We start from the raw sequence: 10,166 nt of genomic DNA, 5'->3' as shown, positions 1-10,166 counted from the left end.
ATCTCGCAGCGGTATGGAGGCAGCCGTAATATTCCAATCGTATTTATCGAGAAAGAAAGGAAGCTTTAAATTCCATACTTAAAAAAGTAAGAAAACTCGATACTGGAATCTCAGTCTTTTTTTTTCTTTTTTTATTTGGTACACTATTAACGATCAATTCTCATTGATAATTATAAGTAAATTATTTCGACGTGCTACTGTAACTTGGATTAGAAGAGTTTGTAGTATGTTTGATTCTATTAGGTCATCCCATAAGCTCGTTTCGTTCTTCGAGCGGTTATATATGTTAAGATTGTTTACATACCTTTCAGTTTCATGAAAAAATGTAATGCCCCTCTCGTTGTACAACTTCTTCCCATTTTTCAAGTGCTTATGTCTATAAATCGACATATGAAATGTATACACAAAAGATTCAACTAGAATCAAACAAACATTTACTAAACGTGACATAGAACCACGCCAGAATAATTTACTGAAAATTCTCAATGAGAATTGATCGTAAAATTCTTGCAAATAAAAATACAAATTCCACATTACCTGACAGTGAACCCTTAGGCTTTGACCTGACCTTTGCACATGGCCCAACATTACATTTTCCCCATTACGTAGGGCAATCAGGATCCTCTCCTTGCCCCTCAACTCCAGCAAACGCAACATATAAAAATTGCAAGCATTCGACCACGAGACTATTTTTCTTTTATTTGGTAGACTTTTTACGATCAATTCCCATTGAGAATTATAAGTAAATTATTTTGCCGCGGTACTGTAACTTGAATTATAAATGTTTATAGTATGTTTGATTCTAGTTGAATCTAATGCTTCGATCTAAAGGGTATCGTCCTTTTAGTCTGCGGATCTGATCCAAGTAATTGAGTAACTAATGGGTTCTGGAGATTGTTAACACTTATGTTATATCTGTTACTGAATTTTGATATTTCTTCTTTGACTGTGGGTATCTTAATGTCGCGATGTATCGTTTTGTTGGTAACATACCAAGACCAAACATCTTAGAGTTTCTGATTGGAATCATTGAAAAATGTCTATGTTAGAATTACTCGCTGTTCCCCCTAGTTGGATCCCATAGGTCGAAACAGGTTTTAGTATGGCTTTATATAGCGTTATTTTACTCTGCGTGTTTAAGTTACAGCGTCTACCAATGAATCAGTAGAATTTGTTTAGTTCCGATTTCAGTTGTTTGGATTTATCTACGATGGAATCTCAGCTGACTACGAATTTGTAGCACGTTCGAACGAGTGATTCGACTGGCAATCTTTACTCTTTACTCGTTATTTATATCTTTAGCTAGAAATTCATAGTTCGAAGTTGCAGACATCTAGAAATGTAGCGTAGTATCGTGGACGGATTGCCTGGCAGATATCGGGTGTGTGTTGTCAACGTTGTCATTTGTTATTATATTAACATATTGTAGTATCATGGACGAGGAGCCTGGGGGGTGTCGCGTGGATTATAAGCAAGCGGTTGCTGAGCATGTACGTAGTTAGGCTAAGACAAAAGACAAGGGGTTGCTAGGGGACAATAAACGAATTAACAGCGGTATGAGTTGAGAAGCCAGAGAGTGCTGATTACGTTGTCGAGATAGTGTTGTTAGCGTTGCTGAGACAGAGTTCAATCTGTGTTGACGAGAGTTGTTAATTATTTATCCACTTGTCTTAATTCTAATACGTTGTTACGATCAGTTCATGTTAATAACCATGGTCTTCTGTTTAATTAACATCTGCTTAATCCAGTTATCATTAACAAACTAATCATAACAACGTAATAACCATGGGTTTCTGTTTAATTAACATCTGTTTAATCCATTATCATTAACAAACTAATCATAACAACGCAATAACCATAAACATTATAAACTAATCATAACAACGTAACAAACTAATTATAACAATGTAACAACCATGGTTTTCTGTTTAATTGACATTTGTTTAATCCATTTATCATTAATAAACCAATCATAACAACATAATAACCATGGTCTTCTGTTTAATTAACATCTGTTTAATCCATTATCATTAACAAACTAATCATAACAACGTAACAACCATGGTTTTCTGTTCAATTAACATCTTCTTAATCCATTTATCATTAATGATCTAATCATAACAACATAATAACCATGGTCTTCTGTTTAATGAACATCTGTTTAATCCTATTTATCATTAATGAACTAATCATAACAACGTAACAACCATGGTTTTCTGTTCAATTAACATCTTCTTAATCCATTTATCATTAATGATCTAATCATAACAACATAATAACCATGGTCTTCTGTTTAATGAACATCTGTTTAATCCTATTTATCATTAATGAACTAATCATAAAACGTAATAACCATAAACGTAATAAACTAATCATAACAACGTAACAACCATGGTTTTCTGCTTAATTAACACCTGTTTAATCTACTTAACATTAACAAACTAAACATAACAACATAACAACCATGGTTTTCTGTTTAATTGACATTTGTTTAATCCATTTATCATTAATAAACCAATCATAACAACGTAACAACCATGGTCTTCTGTTTAATTAACATCTGTTTAATCCATTATCATTAACAAACTAATCATAACAACGTAATAACCATAAACATTATAAACTAATCATAACAACGTAACAGACTAATTATAACAATGTAACAACCATGGTTTTCTGTTTAATTAACATCCGTTTAATCCATTTATTATTAATAAACTAATCATAATTATTTACGATACTACAATATATTTATATAATGATTTTGTCATTAGGCGATAATGAAAAAATCCGCAATCACCTAGTTGCCAACCCAATTTTTATTCTCCTCTGCTACTTTTCGTTATCGTGTTTCCGCTATCTCCGCAGCTGAGATCATTCGCGACGTCGGAGCACCTTCATGGCCCTGACCTAATCTTCTCTCTTCGCTTGGAAAATATCCGAAACGTAGATTCGCAAGAGCCTTAGGACTTGGTACGCGTCATTCCTCTGATTTCACCCAGCCTTCGTCGATTAACACGCGTCATTCCTCCGATTCCACCCAGCCTTCGACAATTAACACGCGTCTCTCATCTCCGGTCTCATCCGATCAAACACGCGCTGCTTCTCGAAACAACTCAACATAGATTTTCTGTGTTTCGTATGCATCGTGGTTTGCACCGCGCTACGAGCACAACGTGTCATGATTATTCACCGGTAATGGCCTTACTTGATCTAAGGTCCCTGAAGGAACGTACATTCGTCGTTGATTTTTCTTCGCTGCACGAAACAATCAATCGGTGACCTTACGAGCGATCCGCGTATTTTTTCTTCCATCCACATTTATGCGCCCAGACTTCTCGCTAGGCTTTAGGCAAACCGTTACTCTTCCAGTTTCACGTTTGCCAGTCCAAATATTTCCATCTAGATACCCTAAATCGTGTTTGCTGTGTAGCTGACAGTTTTTCTGGCCGCGTAAATCTTTTCTCCAGGCCAGTGAGACGTGTCGTTCGAGCGAATCATCTACGAGACGTTATCTCTGTCTTGAATTTACTGCGAACGAACTGTGCTTTTTATATTCTATATTTTGCAAAAATTTCTATTCTATTTTGTTCCTTTTCTAAGTATCCAGTAATTGTCTATCGTTGTAAAAATGCTTAATGCTAATGCTAAACGCTGATGGGATGGGTCCTGTATATAAATAAATAAATAAAGGGTTCTATTGGAAAATAAGGCTGTATGCAAATACTTTTCATAGCCAGTGTATAACGGGCGATCTTAAAAGCGAAGCGAAGCCTTGGCCACGTTGTTTTAAAGCGATTCAAGGCGATTCGGATGAGCCTACTACACGGCGAGTATGGCGTTCCTCGCAACCTATTCAATGGAATCGTTAGGAGGAAAGGTAACCGGCGAGCCGGTTTACCTGCGACTGTTTACTCATAGCCGACGTCGTTGTGATGTTTGTTCCCTCTTAACCCAGAGTCCCCCGAATTTTTGAACGTCGGACGTGCAGCGAAACTTAAGCTTCAGCCTGCTCCGCACTTGACAATTATCTCACGAATTATCTGACCTTATTTTTCAACTTCGTTCTAAGACGAACGCGTGTTTCGTTAGTCGAGCTGAAAAATTCACGCAGTTCGCGCGAATAAAGCAACTTGGTTGACTGATAGAGCTGAAAAAATTAACTGGATACATTTAGTCGAGTTAAATTCTTGTTTCTTTGTATTGGTCATTTTGTAAATAGAAACTTGTACGAGGTGAATCAAGTTCGAGATAAGATCATGGGAGTGTGAAATTCACGATTGTAGCTGAGAAAGATTGAACTGGAAAATCAAACTCCCAGCATGAACGAAAACTTCAGTTGGGTTAAGTGCTGTCGTCTTTAAATAAAAAAAAGCAATGAAAATGAAAGTTTGTTTGGGGCAAATCAAACTTAAGGTTCAGACACGAAATTCATGAAACTAATGTTCCAGATAAGATGATGGGAATGTGAAATTCACGACTGTAGCTGGAAAATCAAACTCCCAGCACGAACAAAAAACTTACGTTGGGTTAAGTGCTTTCGTCTTTAAATAAAAAAAGCAATGAAAATAAAAATTTGTTTGGGGCAATTCAAACTTAAGATTCAGACACGAAATTCACGAAACTAATGTTCCAGATAAGATGATGGGAATGTGAAATTCACGACTGTAGCTGGAAAATCAAACTCCCAGCACGAACAAAAAACTTACGCTGGGTTAAGTGCTGTCGTCTTTAAATAAAAAAAGCAATGAAAATAAAAATTTGTTTGGGGCAATTCAAACTTAAGATTCAGGCACAAAAATCACGAAACTAATGTTCCTGATAAGATGATGGGAGTGTGAAATTCACGGCTGTAATTGAAAAACATTGAGCTGGTAAATCGAACTCCCAGCACGAACGAAAATTTAAGTCGAGCTAAGTGCTTTCCTCTGCGTTAATAATTCTGCAAATAAAATGTTGTTCGAGGTGAATCAAGCTTAAGGTTCAGACACGAAAATCATGAAACTAATGTTCCAGATAAGATGATAGGAGTGTGAAATTTACGACTGTAGCTGGAAAACATTGAACTGGAAAATCAAACTCTCAGCATGAACGAATACTTACGTCGGCTTAAGTACTTTCGTCTTTACATAAATAAAAGTAAAGAAGATAACAATTTGTTTAGGACGAATCGAGCTTAAGATTCAAAAACAAGAATCACGAAAATAACCAAAAAATTGAACTGTTACTATAGGACGGACAAAGAACTTAAAAAATCCAACTTTGACTTAAATTCTTGCTTCCGTGCCAGTCAGCCTGTAAATAGAAATTTGTACAAAGCGAACTGAGCTTAAGGTGGCACGAAATTCGTGTCATAGATAATAGGAACGTGAAATTCGGTCGAAATCGTCGACAAAAGACGAAACGACCGCTTTGAACAGTACGAAACAGACTTAAGGACACGGTTACGGACAGTTTGCGTTAGACGAAGCTTCAGGTAGGGTGGATCAACCTCGTGTACACCTGCGTTTCCTGTCACCTGACGACCGGAAGTCCATCGTCCCCCTACAACAGCCAATTCACTCTCGTTTTTCGACCACAACGAAACCCGAATTTCCCAATCTGTGTTTCGTGAAACGATAAATATTAACGGGAAACGTAAGAAAATATTAAATAGACGATATTTCTCGACCAGTCGTACATCGAAATCACGTCGATAGCAACATGTCACGCGATCAATTTCACTTTCTAAGAATCTTGACGTCACCTTCCACGAAGATTCCTCGCGTTCAGATAACAACGCGTTCCCTTTCCGTTTGTAAACTCGTTTCCGCGTAATTCGCAGTCTGTAAACGACGAATCACTCGCAGACTTCTCACTTAGCTTCTAATAAAATGAGTAATTAAATACTCAATCGCGTGCAAACTCTATGGAAAGGATACGCTTCCATTTCGTTGTCCAATTTTTACGTTTTGGTTGATAGAACGAACTATTCGATTGGCAACTAAGTGATTGCGGATTTTCTCAATAACATCTAATGACAAAATCCGCAATCGCTTAGTTGCCAAGCCAATAGTTGAAGAATAATCGGTTACGTTCGATCGCGCACTTTATTCTCAGAATAAATGGTAAATCCATAAATGGTAAATATTTTGTAAAAGACGAGCATCTACTTTAGTTTTCACGTAGTTTAATTTAACGAAACCTCCTTAAAGCTGCTTATCTGATATCATTAACATTTCTGAAATATTCAAGGAGGTGATGAAACAAATGGAATGACAATAATTAATAAAGAGAATAACCGTAGAATAATTTTTATATGCGATTGATTAACGATCCAGTGAATTTCAAAATTGCTCCAAAAAAAAAAAAAAAAAAAAAAAAATAAGGAAGATACCTTACGATTCGTTGCTATAGAATCCTTAGTCGTTTTAACCAGTCAGCGAGTATACTCGTCGCGAAGTAATGGCAGTATTTCGCGTTACGACGAGTAATAAACCTAAAACATAAAAGGGTCGTTTCGTTGCAACTTAATTCTATCTTACAACAGCCGCGCGTACTTCGTGTTTGACGAGTATACTCGTCGTCGCTCGTCTTCCGCCACACGTTTTACGTATACGCTGTTGAAAGAGACGGAGCAACAGCCAACCGGTCAAAGTCTCCTCGAGTCTGAAAATTCGGATTTCGGTGTGGTAACGTACCACACAGTCGCAGTATCATTTTCAACGTGTCGTATTTCAACGCTAATTTCTCCACGAAGAACTGTGCGAGAAACCGAACGATGCCGGACCTGTTTAATATTTCAAGCTACTCGTCCGCATAGACAGAGAAACATAGAGAAAAGATAAATTTTCTGCATCAGGTAGTTGCCTTTTTCAAGCGCTAACAGTAGGACAAACAACTCCCCCGTGGATCGAGCGACGCTTAGCACACGCACGTGGCCAATCGGACAGTCTGTTTGCAGGGAACACGCCGTGTGCGTCCGCACCTGACAGAACAAACAGGCTGATCAATCGAGCACGCGATAGACGCGCAACCCCATCGGTGAGTCACCGGTGACAAATAAAAATTCATGGTGACCTATCGGTCTTTCCCAGGAGTAGATACATCGACAGTCAAAAGTGAATGGTACTATAACGTGAATAATAAGTGTTTATCGTACGTTTGATTCCAGCTGAATCTAATGTTTAAATCTAAAGGCTAATGTCTTTTTAGTCTGTGGATCCGTCGTGTCAAGTAATTGAGTAACTAGTGGGTTTTGGTGATTGTTAATTCTTATATCATATCTTGTTGACAATTTTGCATATTAATTACCGAAATAATGGTATAGGAACACTAAATCTATATTTAGAATTTATATTAGAATAGTTCTATATTTATTTGATAAACGATTCCAAAGATTTTCGTCGATACTCACTTGCACGCGTCTCGCCTTCTTCCATACCACACTGTTAACGAACAGTTTATATTCTTTTGTTTTCGAGACGCCACGCACACATATACTTCCACACACTCGTGTTCACCTACATGTATCACTACCGCATAAATAAAATTACGCGTATCTCAACATATCTATTACTGAATTTCGATATTTCTTCTTTAACTGTGGGTATCTTAAGGTTATGTATCGTTTCGTCGGTAACATACCAAGGTGCATCTATTAAGGAGTTTTTGATCGGAATCGTTGAAAAATTTCCATGTTGCCCATAGTTGGATCTCATAGGTCCAGACAGGTTTTAATATGGCTTTATATAGCTGTTGAGAATTCTGGATCTTAATTGCCGAAATAATGCTATAGGAACACTATGTTTACATTTAGAATTTATATTAGAATAGTTATATATTTATCTGATAAACGATTCCAAAGATATTCATCGATACTCACTTGCACGCGTCTCAGCACTTTCTTTTCTCACCATCTTCCATACCAGACTGCCAACGAAGTCTGCTGTGGGAGACTAGCAAGATATTTTTGAAAACAGCCATTTTTGTAATTTTTAAGGATTTTCGTTAGCTTTCTTGTTGCGTTATTTAGCTTACGCTTGTCTTCGGGTGTTCTAAGCCTGAATTTTTCTGCGATTTTTATTACTACGTATTATGTATATGAACGGATCGCGTTTATTATGCTGATGTGTAAATATTCCGTGGCTGCTTCTATATCTTCGTTTGTTTTTAAGAATACTGAGGCTGATGTCGAACGATTGAATACTTCCCTAGAGAGCTGCCAGTTTGTGAGTTGGTTGTGAACAAAGCCATTAGGTTGATTTTTGTTAGAATTTAATCTTAAACTTAAGATAAATAATCTGTGGAAGACACAACGTTTATGTTGAAATAATATTGGGTGATATTTATTAAACGGAATTACAGAACCAAATGTATTTAAAATATAAGCGTGTGACAAAGTGTGCAGGTAAAGAATTTATGGATTGTTCACAGTTGACCAGTTACTCTTAGACTGACTGTAGGTAGTGATTCATGGCCCTTACAAAATTTAAACCCCACTCTCTATACAGTAGCGAGTATGACCTGTGTAAGTGTCCTGTTCAAATGCCTGTGTAGCTGCCTGTGTAACATTATTTGTGTCCACGTGTGTAATATCGTTGTATTCCAACAATTTTCCAATAATTGTTGAGTTAATTGTTGCTATGACTGGTGAATGATCCGAAGAGAGTTGCACGGAGGAGTCGATTTGGATATATCTTGGCGAGATGTTTTCAGTTGTAAAGAAGTCTAATAGGTCAGGTAGTTTGTTAGCGTCAGTGGGCCAGTAAGTGGGTTCGTTTGTACCGAGGTAATTAAGTCTGTCGTCGTTAATGCATTTCAAAAGACTTACTCTGCGCGCCTAAGTTGAAACGTCTGCCTATGAGCCAATAGAATTTTCTTAATTTTAATTTAAGTTTATTTTAATTTCCATGTCATTCTTCTGTCCATAGTCATAGTCAGATATCTGTCTGAATCTTTGTTTGGAATTGCAATATTATTTATGGCCACGTGGTGAATATACTTAAGAAAAAGAAAAAGAAGAAACAGAAATAGGTTCGCATAATATCGACTTGCTGCGCACCTAATTACGTTTCGTACATTATAGCATGGTAATTCGTCTTCCCACGTACTTGGTATCTTCGCAGCTTAATTTATGCGGCATACGAGAGTCGTTGAAAGAATTTTCTGGCTTCGTGGTATGCCAGATACACTCGCTTTCAACTCACATTGTGTATACGTTACTGTCACGCGTGTACAGCGTATCGCTGTATAACACGTTACTCTAACTTGTACGTCACGAGATACGTACAATTGGAGCATACGATAAACGTTAATGGACTTTGCGATTACCAAATGAAATTGTCGAGTCTTCCGCGAGCAACGCGCAATCCGATAACACGTTTCGACAATACAGAAAAAAGAAAAACAAGAAAAAGAAGGCAACGTGTAATTGGAAAAGCATTGTAACTTCGAAACGTTCAATTTCCAATTCGCACGCCACGTCACATAGCCATTTAAATTATCGAAGTAATCATAACGAGGTAAAATTAACACGGACAATAACCGTCAAGGTCTGGCGATATGGTAAATCGTTATCCGCGTAAAATTCTACTTTGTGAAAGCTCGAAGTAGCTTTGAAATTTCGTTCGTGGACCATCGTGCGCCATATCACCGAGCCACATCATACGCTCTGTTCTTCCGAAGAATTTGAAAAAAGCTAGAAACACGGGCTTAAGCGAAAGATAGGAACGTTACTCGTATGCACACAGAAGGAACGAGTAGAGAGATAAGTTTTCGATATCAGGTGCCGAGACCCGATAAAGCACATTCCAGGCCACAGTTCTCATGCTGCACGCCGACCGTGTGTCGTGTCAACAATTTTTCGTGCCCGTGTGTTCATCGGTGTTTTTTCACGCGGTTCGTTCACCTGTTGCCACTCTTCTACTTATCGGAGGGGCTGGTTTATCCCTCGTTCATCCGGAGGACCACGATTATGCTGCCGAATCGACGATGACCGACGTCAGCTGGATCTCTTGCGACTCTTGCAGGGCCTGTTGGCTCTGTGTCGCTCACAGACTTGCCATCCTCGCTCTTTTCTGCAGGTAAACCAAGGTTTCTCGTAGATGCGATGCACACTGACTCATCGAGGTATTTCATTATCGTAAAAGCTTATCGTAAAAGTCTTCGAGGAATATATCTCGTGT

At 37.8% G+C, this 10,166-nt stretch overlaps 1 protein-coding gene and 1 long non-coding RNA gene across 7 annotated transcripts in view; both read left to right on the top strand.

The window, feature by feature from the left end:
* LOC126917434 (protein PALS1) overlaps nt 1–10,166 on the top strand; it is a 129,515-nt gene that overhangs the window by 59,190 nt on the left and 60,159 nt on the right. The window lies entirely within an intron of this gene.
* Nucleotides 2,693–10,166, top strand: part of LOC126917444 (uncharacterized) — a 29,783-nt gene continuing 22,309 nt past the window's right edge. Inside the window, exon 1 of the long non-coding RNA XR_007710951.1 lies at nt 2,693–10,110. This is a non-coding gene — a long non-coding RNA (uncharacterized LOC126917444). The remainder of the gene's footprint in view (nt 10,111–10,166) is intronic.

Source organism: Bombus affinis, chromosome 6 (genome assembly GCF_024516045.1).
Source record: "Bombus affinis isolate iyBomAffi1 chromosome 6, iyBomAffi1.2, whole genome shotgun sequence".
Taxonomy (NCBI): domain Eukaryota; kingdom Metazoa; phylum Arthropoda; class Insecta; order Hymenoptera; family Apidae; genus Bombus; species Bombus affinis.
The sequence above is the reverse complement of the archived record's forward strand: the minus strand, read 5'-3'. Positions and strand labels throughout refer to the sequence as shown.